General features: G+C 37.8%; 1 non-coding gene and 1 pseudogene across 1 annotated transcript; both read left to right on the top strand.

The window, feature by feature from the left end:
- Nucleotides 1-450: 450 nt before the first annotated feature.
- Nucleotides 451-557, top strand: LOC123618493 (U6 spliceosomal RNA). Its single transcript, XR_006726936.2, has one exon. It is a non-coding gene; the product is annotated as a U6 spliceosomal RNA (small nuclear RNA).
- Nucleotides 558-8,995: 8,438 nt separating this feature from the next.
- On the top strand, nucleotides 8,996-9,379 carry LOC105073468 (E3 ubiquitin-protein ligase RBX1 pseudogene; annotated as a pseudogene).
- Nucleotides 9,380-12,052: the final 2,673 nt, after the last annotated feature.

Here is a 12,052-nt window from a genome sequence, read left to right as displayed (position 1 = left end):
AGAGAGATGACATCTGAGAGCTATTTTCCACTGTCTGTGACAGTTGAAAATTAAAGTCTTTCCTCTGCAGCTGCCCACCAAAAATGAACACCCATTTTGGAATTCATAGAAGTGAGAAATAAATATTTTGTGTGATCCATTAAAAAGTAATAAAGTCAGTCTGGGATGTAAAGCAGGATTTTACATATTTCCTACATTTTCTTTATTAAGAATTATTTCCCACTAATTTCTTGCAAGTGTGAAGTTTGCAGTGTTTTGATTAACATTTTGCTCTCATATGCACAATGGGCAAGTGCATTACAATTCTTTAAACTTCCTGTCAGCAAATGAACAATATCAAGTCCAGAATTTCAGTATCTACTGGAGTTGCTCTTTTGGCTCAAGACACTGCAATGAAGGTATTGATCTAATAACTTGATCATTCATATCTCTTTAAAATAAAATGTGATAGTGCTCACTTCAGCAGGACATATATTAAAATTGGAACGATACAGAGAAGATTAGCAAGGCCCCTGTGCAAAGATGACATGCAAATTCATGAAGTGTTCCATATTTTTAACTTGGGAGTTTGAGATTTGCAAATGTTAGCCACTATATATAAAAATAGGTAAAAAACAAACTTCTTCTGTATAGCATAGGGAACTATGTTGTGCATTCCTTTCTATTAGCTTCTATTTTGTTACATAATGCAAAGTCTTGGAATATTAGAAAACAGCCTACATCTTTGAAAGAAAGTTTAATATTTTTCTTTGTTACTGCAATTCTTTTTTTTTTTTTTAATATGAAAAGAGACTGAGGAAATGTCCTAATGTTTGGTTAACAAATTAAAAACCCATGTTTAAATGCTTTAATATACTGGTCCTATTTCACTTTGTCATCAGGGGTTGATTTAACAGCTGTAAAATTACATAAGAAATCTTTTAAATGTAGAACTGTTGACAATAGCTGAACTTCTGTACATATACTGTGATCTTCTGATAGTGACTTTATCGACTGTGACAGCTCACTATAGCTTACCCAGACTAGCTCTGAAATCAGTGTTGCATTTTCAGAGATCTGAGACAGGTCACAGGCTGGGCTTGATTTCAGTATTCAATGCTTGTTACTCATTCAATAGTTCAGGCCTTTTCCAGTTTTCTCCAAATTCTTTCTGTAAACTTTATGGACAAAACACCTCTTTTAAGAAGTCAAACAATTGGTAAGTTTGGGTAGCCTTTCAATTAAGAAGACAGAAAAGATGTTGATTACATCACGACAGGCTCAAAAGGACTGGAGTTTTTGATGTTGACAATTTGTCACTTTAAAACATTAAGTTGACTGGAATACACCTCAGTTATTAGTTATATTAGCTCTGGAGACGTTAGCTCAGAGCTAACCCATTTTTCTGTGTGCTAGCTCCTCCGTAATTGAGGAATGGGAAAGCAGCACACAGAAATGTACAGGAGTTTGGATCTGTCTGGATACCTGTGTCAAAACAACCAGTAACCAAGATAAAAAAACATTGGCTGAAAGCTTACAAAACAGAAGTTTACTTCTAAACTGATATGGTGGCTCCATGATCATCAGGCATCTGACAACTCTCTTGATGTCTCTTCTACTTTACTTAGAACACAGCCTTGTAGGTCAAAATGTTAAGTTCTAGCTACTGATTCTACTTTATAGTCAGCAGAAAGGAGCGAAGGCAAAGAAAACATACTCTTTCCCTTTATGAACATCACCCAGGAGCTTAATTTAACACTTCACTTAGCATTTCATGCAGTAGAATTTACTCACATAGCCACATTTAGCTACAAGGAAGCCTGGGAAATACAGTCTTTATTCCTTATGGCCATGAAGGAAAAAGGGGAAATGAGACATTAGAGAGCAAATAGTATTCTCTACCACAAAATAAATGTGTTGGGGGAGAAGGGATAATGCAGAAACCAATAAACTGTCATGCTGTGGCAAGATGTACTGCATTGGGCTAGTCAGTATGTGACTGAGCAGCAAAATGATTTTTAAATTTCATTCTATTCCAAGTAAACATAAAAAATGATATAAAAATGAGACAAAGTATTATCGGTGTTAAGTGTGAAAATGGCATTATAATTACAATAACATAGTCCCTTAATTTTTAAAGATTTATGTTGAGTATGAAGAGATGAAATAACATGATGTCTGGGATTTGCCTAAAATACTTCTGCAACAGAAAAAAGGGGGAGGAAGGAAGTATGGTCAAAATATTGTTAATTCAAAATTTGAGGGTAGAGGTACATGGGATTTATCATCCTACAATTTTTAGTAAGTTTTGAAACATCTCATATAAAATTAATTTTTTTGTAAATAATCAGGATTGAAATTTCTAAACCCTAATGATAATTTGAGTTCCTTGTAACCATGGCCAAGTTACTTAATGTCTGAGTCTCAGTTTCTTCATATGTAAAATGTAGATGATAACAACTTGTCCTAACCATTTAACAGTGCTGCAGTGAAGGTCAAATATAAACATGCCAGTGAAAGTGTTTCAGAACCTATAATGTAGTATGGTATCAGTTATTGTTAATGATAAGCTTGCTGTCATTTTTGTTATCATTATTAATGTGAGGGCAGAGGCTATGTCTCATTATTCACTGCCACATCTCTAGTGACTAGTAAAATGCCTGGCACATAATACATATGAAATAAATGTTTGATAAGTGAGAACAAAAATTGGTAAGCAAACAATTTCTGTTTGCAACTGACATGGGATAGAAGAGACCTGAGAAATTAACCAATAACTTCATAGTACATACGAGGAAACTGAGGCCCAGAGTAGTTAAATGACTGGCTTAAAATGACACAGGGTAGCAGAGTGTCAGTACAGTGGAAAGGCAAGGGCATAGCCATCCTGAAAATCACAAGGGAAACACCAGAGACCCAGAAAGAATGTTGTTCCCTTTTTAACTACCTGGGGAAAAACATGCCCATAATATAATCATGTCACTTCTTGTCCCAGTCTCAAGGAACAGTGCATTTTCTAGCCATACTCAGTTCTGGCCTATCAACTACTATTTCCAATAGAAGGCTAACCAGTGCAAACTCAAAAGTCCTTTGACATGCAAACATTTCGGTTCTAATGGTCCCTATTATGAGAATTGGTCTCATAGATGGAATGACTATTTACAATGTTTTCTTTAAGAGTTCTCATAATACTACTGTTAACCTGATATATGTAGCCAAGAGCTGTGAATTTTGCCCAAGTCTTGAATGGGAAATTCTCTACCTGAGTATACATCTGGATCAATCATTTCAGCAATGTCCTAACACAACAGAGTTGAGTTAGGACCATATTTTCAGATGATCATTGTACTTCGATAAGTGAGATATGTATGGTGAACACTCCCCAAGCAAACAGTAGCAGAGAGCAGCCATTCAGCAGCCAAGATTACAATGACAGAAATGATCAAATATTAATTTACTTTGGCGTACAATAAATATGTATTTTTGCTCATGAATCTGTAAGTTGGTTAGGTAGTTCTGCTGATCTGAGCTGTGCTTGGTTGCTCTCAGCTGGGTCCACTTGAGTCTGTGATCAGCTGGCAGGTCAGCTGGGAGCTGATTGAAGTAGGATGGCCTGGGAAGAGATGACTCATCTCTGCATGCTCGACCTCCAGCAGGCTATTCTGTCTTGTCATCGTGGTGAAGGCAGGGTTCAAAAGAGCAAGCAGAAGCATGTAATGCTTCTTGAGGCCTCAGCCCAGAACCGGCACATTCACTTCTGCTACATTCTACTGCAAGTAATGAGGCCAGGAGAGATTCGAAGGCAAGGAAAATAGATTCCACCTCTAGATGAGATGCAAAGTCACATAATAAGAGGCATGAACACCTGGAAAAGAATTGAGGCTATTTTTGCAATCAGTCTAGCAAAATAAGGATGAGGCTTTGCTAGGGATACCTCAGTGAGATTTCCCCTTGGAGTGTCCCCAACTAATCAAACACACAGTCTTCAAAGTGTTTTACCTCTTGAGTAGGAAAAAGAGAATTTCATTGGACTTAGTGGAGAGAAGCTTTAAGCTGGGCAGGCTGGCAACAGATAATGGACATTATTTAGAAGGTTATAAAAACAGGCATAGATCTAATTTTTCTATGCTTTCCAAAGTTTGCTGGTGCCCAATAACAACATGAATTTCTATGTTCTGGGTTTTAAGCTGTTTACATATAGCAGGTCATTTAATTCTTACACCTACCATATAAGATATCATTATTCTTATTTTATGGATGAGATAACTGAGGCTTAGAAAAGTTAAAGGTTAGGAAGCTTTGTCAGCTTGATCAAGGTCTCTCAGCTATAAGTGAGAAAGCACAGGTTCAAACCCAGCCCACTCTGACATCAAGGCCAGTGGGAGATATGTTGAACACTGTGCTATTCAGTCTCCCCCAAATGAAGAAGTTCCCTCCACCCCTACAAATGGCATTGTACATTTGGGGGTACAGAAACCCCTAACTATCTTAAGTTAAAAAAAGTAACCGAATTTTCATTTGCAGTAAATATGTTAAAGCAGGTTGGTGTTATATCGTAAAGCAGAGGCCAACAGACTTTTTCTGCAAAAGACCAGATAGTAAATATTTTAGGTTTGTGGGTCATAGTGTTTCTGTTACAACTCTCAACTCCGTATGTAAATGAATGAGTGTGGCTGTGTGCCAACAAAACTTTACAAAACAGGTGGCCAGCCAGATTTGTCATAGAGAAGTTGACACCAAGCCAGGACTTAGCAAAAACGCACTTTGTTCCAAAGGCCGGTTTGAAGTGTTCTCCAAATCCTCTCAAACATAATAAATATAGTAATAATGTATATTATAATAATTAATATATGCTATTAATAAAATATATGTAAAAATAAGGCAAAATCACACTTGTAATAATTGAGGGGGAGAAGGGGGCCAGGCAGTCACAGCCCTTGCAATCCCCACGTCCAAAAAAAAAAGAAATGGTAATGATATAGATAAATGTGTAACATTTTTTCTTGTTATTTCAATCTTTTAGGAAGATAATTGTTTAAACAACAATAAAATAACATAGGTGTGCAGCTTACAACATATATAGAAGTAAAATGCATGACAACAATAGGACAAAGTGCTGATTTGCTTGGAGAGGAGGCAACAGTGGCAGGGTGAGGGGTTGGGGGTGGTGATCCAGGGGCTCTGTGTCTAAATAATATGTTAAACTCAGTAGAGGCCTAGAGGTTGAGTCAAGGTCTCCCACTGGTAAGTTCAAAGCCAGTATTTTCTTTCCTGAGGAAAAGGAAAGCAGGTGTAGACTGATTTGAACAGGTTTGGTATGGATTTCCTCAGCAGTGATGTAGGTCAGTGTTTGATTCTCCCTTTGAGTGTCCCCTTCATTGGGTCCCCAGGCCATCAGTGCAGCAGGCTTTGCACACAGGCCTGGCCTAGCATAGGCTGAGATTGGGGAACAGGTGTTCAGGAAGGTTCCAGCAAGTTGGCCCTCCGCAGTTGAGAGGGACACAGCTATGTGAACACTCAGATGGCAAAGACCACCTGGCTTCGTGGTGCTGCCTCTCCAAGAAGCTAATGGGCAGGCAGCCGCCCCCTACACAGGCCTAGGTGCTCTTCCTTAACTCTTCTTATTTGACCTCCAGTATAAGAACCCAAAGAAAATGGCATATATCTCTATAACCACAGGGAGACAAAGATATTTCTAACTATAAAACCAAAGCCAGGAGTAAGACTTACTTTGTACCAACATTGTATCAAACAACCGATTTGCCTAATATTTTCATTGATTTGATCAATTATTTTGACATTGTGTAGATATAGAACTTGGAATTATTTCTTTCTTCAAAAATTGAGGTTGAAGTATTTGGCCTTAAAGATATCAAGCCTAAAAATTATCAAAAAATGTGTTCTTAGGATAAAATACAACTGAGAGAGGAACTAATTATGGTCTGGAGCTTCATTAGCTATAAAAACCCATAGAAGCTGTCTGGCTCCTAGTGCTTTTGTGCTCTGTTCTGACATAGGATTTTGCTTCTGATACCGCTGGGAATGCTGCAGATCAATTGAATTATTTATGCTAACTCATAAAATATAAATTCATTTCTCATTCTATACAATTATTCCAGAAATTAGTACTATTTTGACCAAAAATGAGGATTCTCTTAAAAGGTAGCACATGGTTTTTATTTGGAGAGACATTAGGTTGATAACAGTCTTAATCTGACTTGAGTACAATGAAAATCTTTTTAATGAAAATGGAGAAGCTGGATATATTATACTCTACAACCTGTTATCAACTTTCCAGTTAAGTGAAAAAGTCCTGCAAAGAAAATAAAGATTAACATCAATTACATTTCTTTGTGAAACATGTTTTTATCTAATCTATTTGACCCTAGCACTTTATAAGAAAATTTGCATAGTTGACAAATGCTGTTAATGGATAACTACTGTACTAATCTGCCTGGTTATTGTATGAATGAGCTTCTACTAGTTTATACCGCAATAAGAAACACGCACAGATGTCTCAGGCTTACAGCAACAAAGGTTTATTTCTCACTCACGGAACATATCATCTGTGGCTGTGTTCAATGCATGTTTATTTCAGAATCCAGGCTGAAGAAACAACACCTATTTAGGACACTCATCATTGTGGTGAAGGGAAGGGAGTGTAATAATTGGACCAGGCAACAGTACTTGAGTCTCTTTTTAGATGGTACATGTTGATTACACCTCACATTTCATTGGCCAAAGCAAATCACATGGTTAAACTCAATGTTAATAAAGTAAGAAAGTCCGTGCCTCCTATACGAAGGGACTGCAAGCCACATGAAACTGTGTAGGATACATAATTCTCTTACAGGAAGTGTGGTGAATAATTGAGAACAATAATGCTATCTTCCACCATTACTAAATGGGATGCATCTGATGAAGAAATAATTCAACAGACTGTTCTGCTCTGATCATTCAAATAAGACCAACCTGATGGTTTATATAACATCCTTTCAAATGTTATCACTGTACTTTCAATTTAAGAATCATGAGACTTCTAGTAAAATACAAACCATTGCTACTCAGTGCTATTGTGTGTGTGTGTGGTTTTGATTTTTAATTTTTTTGGTTGGAAACATGGATGGGGGAGAAAAGTCTCCTTAACAGGATCAATCACTAACTAGTTATGCCAAAGACAGTGACTCTTCTCCAATAACAGCAGTGCTCTAAAGCATTTCTTCCCACATATGGCTCACATGTTCTTACTAAAATGCATGGCAGCCACCACCATTCACAGTTCCTATTACTGTCTGTAACTCTGTTCTTTAAAATTTGTCCCCTACTCAAAATCTTTTCTCGAGAAGAGCTGTCATTGATTTTCTCCCATATTCCACTGAGATGCCACATTGTTTGAAGCAGAATGTCAGAGAATATCCTTCCAGCAACTCTTCTGGCTTGTAATCATCCCCACACCTTCACTTTGGCTCATCATATAGGAGCTAGCTGGTTCTGCTGATGCCACACACCTGTCTTCGGCAGGGAACTGTTTTTGAAGAGTCCTGCTACCATACTTTTTTTTGTAAGTCTTTATTTGTGATTCAAGAATTTTGGTGTGATGTCAAGTTTTATATTTTTTGAGAGTGACTGAACTCTGCCAGAATTTCAAAGACTTTAATTTTTGTCTATAGCTTGATGCCACCCTGTTTTTCAGTTTCTGTTATGATATGATGGTTTTCCTGATAACTATTGTCAAATTTTCTTTATTAGTGCATGTGAAAGAATTATCCCCATCCCAACCTACCCTGCTGCTTTTAGAGAGAAAACTATCATTATCATTGGATGAGATGAGTCATCAAAGAGATTTTGGATAATGGACAGATCTGATTGAGTAGATAAAGGTGAGATTATTCATTGGGTTTGGAACTTGTCTCTCATCTTTGCCAGGCACATGAGGGGAGAGTGTGAGGTTTCCAAAAGATAAAAAACCAGCAACTGAGTGGAAGACCCAACAGAGAGGAATAAACTTTGAACTTGAAGAGTCAGAAATTCTTCTGCTTGCCCCTAGTGGGATGCTGACACAAGATGGAACTCACGCTATGAGGACTTAGATAAATGGAATTGCTGAAAAAGCAAATGTTCCTTAAATGCCTTCACAATTCACCAGCAAAAGGGCTTCAGAAATCCTTAAGGAACTGTGAAAAAGGGTCAAGGCTAAAGGCCCCATCTTCAACAACATGAAAGAGATGATTAGTCAGTGAATACAGAATTCCTCCAAGGAATTTTGAAACCAGAGAGGGAACTCTCTCTCTTGTCTCTAGGCTATTAGGAAAAGGCAGAACTCAAGAAGCTAAGTGGTGTTGGCACTAGTTAGGGCACTGTGCCCATATCCTGTGATAGAAACCAGTAGACAGTTCCGGGAAGAGAGAGAATTCTGTCAGTTCTAGTGTTGGTGCCTGCCCAGATCTTGCTCAGGTTAGCAGTCTGACTGCTGAGTACCTCACCAAGTATCCAACACAGACCTTGCAGGAGCAAGGCATGGAGATGGGAGCTGTGTCAGCCAAAGTCACTGAAAGCTAGTTTCTTAGAGAAAGGTTTTGTGTTCTGTAAACTAAAAAAAGGGAAAGGGAAATCTCATGCCCCTTTCTCCATGGAGACGAAGTTGATACCTTTGTCAGACGTCAAGAAATTTATTAGACCACAGTTACCTGTGGGCAGGGTCACTGTGATTAAAGACATGCATTTTCTTCTCCTCCTTGCTTTCATGCAGAAGCTGACATATGCCTCTGCTCAAAACACTGAGATATTTTGCTCCTTTGGGGTACTTTCTCCTCACTCACGGAATGAAAGGAATCAAATGAACAGGGGCCTGCCTCCTTGGGGAAGGCTGGGTTATCTTTCTCTCTCTCCTTTTGCAGTAGATGCTTTAGTTCCTTGGTTAAGTCCCTTGCAGGGAGAGTGTAGTCTTGCTTGGTCTAGGTAAAACTACCGATTTAAGAAATCTTTCTTGTGGTGGCCAGAAGACAGACGGTGTATTTCCAAAATGGTGGCAGCGATGGTCGTGGATATTCCTGAATCTCACCAACAGCGGTGTGGGCAAGAAGTGCTTTGAAGTGAAAAAATGGGATGAAAAAGTGGAAAATCTGCGCCTGGGATATTGTGGTTGACGACTGTGCCATCTGCAGGAACCACATTATGGCTCTTCGCACAGAATGTTGAGCTAGCCAGGTGTCTGCTACTTCTGAGGGGACGCTGTTGCGTGGGGCATCTGTACCCGTCTTTGCACCTCCACTGCATCTCCTGTGGGCTTAAAACACAACAGGGGTGTCTGCTGGGCAACCGAGAGTGGGAATTCCAAAAGTATGGGCACCAGAAAAAGAGAATTCTTCCATCAAGCTCAACTGTTTTGTTATTCATTTAATGACTTGCCATCCTGTTACTTATTGTAAATTAGGTAGAACCACGTCTTTTCTGCTTTGTCTTTTCATTTTGCTATTCCTGCAGCCATATTGTATTCTGTGTCAAATAAAATCCAGTTGGATTCTTAAAAAAAAGAAAGAGGAAAAAAAGAAAAAAAAATCTTCCTTGTGTCCTGGAAATTTCTATGAAGAACAGAATACACCAACCTGAACCTGTTCCAACCTGGCTTCATTCTATTGCTTGGAGAGAATTAACTCATGCTCCATGGGCAATATCAAAGAGGCAGGATTTTCAGGGCTACCAAATGTGTTCAGTGGTGTTCAGATTCCAGGTCTACAAATGCTTGCCTTTCATTTGCTTCAAATGTCTGCTCGGACTTATGACTGGATAAGCAATATACTGTGTAGTGGACTTAGAGTAAACACATTAAATAATCCATGCTCTACAGGTGTTTTACATATAGGATTCTTTTATGTGTAAAACTGGAGAGAAAACAGCTGTTCTACAGCCCTTCTTATTCCAGCAGGCCTTTTCTTTTACAGAATAATGGAAATATATTGCTCCCTGCTTATTTCCTCTTTCTACTGTCACAAAGATCATATCCACATGATTCCAGAAAATCCATTTGATGATGGGTGAATACTACAAATTAATTTTGTTGAATTTCTGGAAGTTGCACCCAACTCTCCTGTCCCCTTTGAAGTGCTGCACAGAACAGCAATTTGCTGCTGGCCTTCTGCAGCCTATTTTGTGGTAGATGAAAGGACCAGCATCATGTAAATCAATAAAGTATTTAGACTCTCTACATACATTGCTCTCTCAAGGAACAAGGCTGTGTTGGCCAAAGGTGGCCCATAAATCATAATAAGAACGAAAAAATGGTGGTAAGGTAAACAGTACTACATGGAACTCGTTTTCAGGCTTTCAGACTCAGTGAGAGGACATAATAAAGTAGGATATTATGATATGGGGAGCTAGCTGCTAGATATTTGGATGTACCTTGATCAGGAATCTATTACCTTGTGCCAAGATCCTTGAGCCCAGATGGTAACCCTGGAATTCAGCTGCTCGCCAGAAATTGTTCTGCTAGTTTGATGGCCTTGTCTGTTGGAAGCAGAAAGAGAAGAATGTAACATTGAATTTCGAGCATTCCTAGGGACTTCAAAGGACATCCATGAACTGGCAGCATCTGCTACTTTCTGATTACTTGTCTGATTTATAGCAAAATTTAGATCCAAGAATTCTCTAAAAATGAGTTATGAATATGAATACTTCAGGTAAACTAAGTCATCAGCTCTGATCAGAACTTAGTGAATTTTTTTTAGTTTAACTGAAATACATTTCTGAAATATATTTTGACATTCAATGCTCTTGTAGCATCATTACACTCTAGATTCAGAAGTGAACATTTCTTTTCCCAGGATTTCTTGCTTTGAGTAGTGATTGGAGCTCAATATTATGTAGATGAGCCAATAACTATGTCAACACATATAACTCCACATATGTTTATTGAATATATAGTACTTGAAAAGATGAACCAAATAATGGATCCTGCTGGGAAAGAGATTAAGGTCTAAATATCAAAATATCTTGATGAAATGTCAAAAATGTAATGTCCAACACCCAGATCTTTAAAAATTGAATTTTTTCCAGAGTATTATCTTCATAGGACAATGTGAATTCAGCCTCCAAGTATTTATTTACACTCAATGCCCAATTCTGTTACATTTTCCCAGGTTTAAACAATCTCCTCTATTCAATACAATTAAAAATCCATGTTACTAATACCAATAGAATATTTCAGTTCTCATAATACTCTGCTTGATAAAGATACTTCCCAGACATTTTCTTCTTCTTCTTTTTAAAAAGAAAATTCATAAAGAATTCAAAAAGAAAAATCAAAGAAAAAAAATAAAATTCACCCTTCTAAAGTGTACAATTTAGTGGTTTTTGGTATATTCACAAGATTATGTGACCATTACCATTTTATAATTACAGAACATTTTTATCACTCCAAAAAAGAAACTCTGTGCCCATTAGCAGTAACTTCTCATTCCCCTGTGTCCTCGGGGAAGACAACCACTGGCAACCACTAATCTACCTTCCATCCCTATGGATTTGCCTATTCTGAACATTTCATATCAATGGAAGCATACAATATGTAGCCTTTTGTGTCTGGCTTCTTTCACTTAGCATAATGTTTTAAAGATTTGCGCATGTTTTTAGCATGAAGCAGTATTTCATTCATTTTTATGGCTGAATAATATTCCATTGTATGGATATACCTCATTTTGTATATCTATTCATTGGTCAATGGACATTTGAGTTGTTTTTAGTTTGGGGCTATTATGAATAATGCTGCTATGAACAATTTGTGCACAAGTTTTTGTGTAAGAATGTTTCAGTTCTCTTTGGTGTACATTTAGGAGTGCAATTGCTAGGTCATCTAATAACTCTGTTTAACTATTTGAGAAAACTTCCAGATAGTTTTCCAAAGTGGCTGCACTACTCTACATTCTTATCATCAATGTACAAGGGCTCCAATTTCTCCATATCTTTGCCAACACCTGTGAATCTTTCTCATTGTAGGCATTCTAATGAGTGTGAAGTGATACCTCACTGTGGTCTTGATCTGTATTTTCCTAATGGCTAATGACGTGACGTGAGCATCATT

This window comes from Camelus bactrianus, chromosome 5, assembly GCF_048773025.1.
Source record: "Camelus bactrianus isolate YW-2024 breed Bactrian camel chromosome 5, ASM4877302v1, whole genome shotgun sequence".
NCBI lineage: Eukaryota > Metazoa > Chordata > Mammalia > Artiodactyla > Camelidae > Camelus > Camelus bactrianus.
The sequence above is the reverse complement of the archived record's forward strand: the minus strand, read 5'-3'. Positions and strand labels throughout refer to the sequence as shown.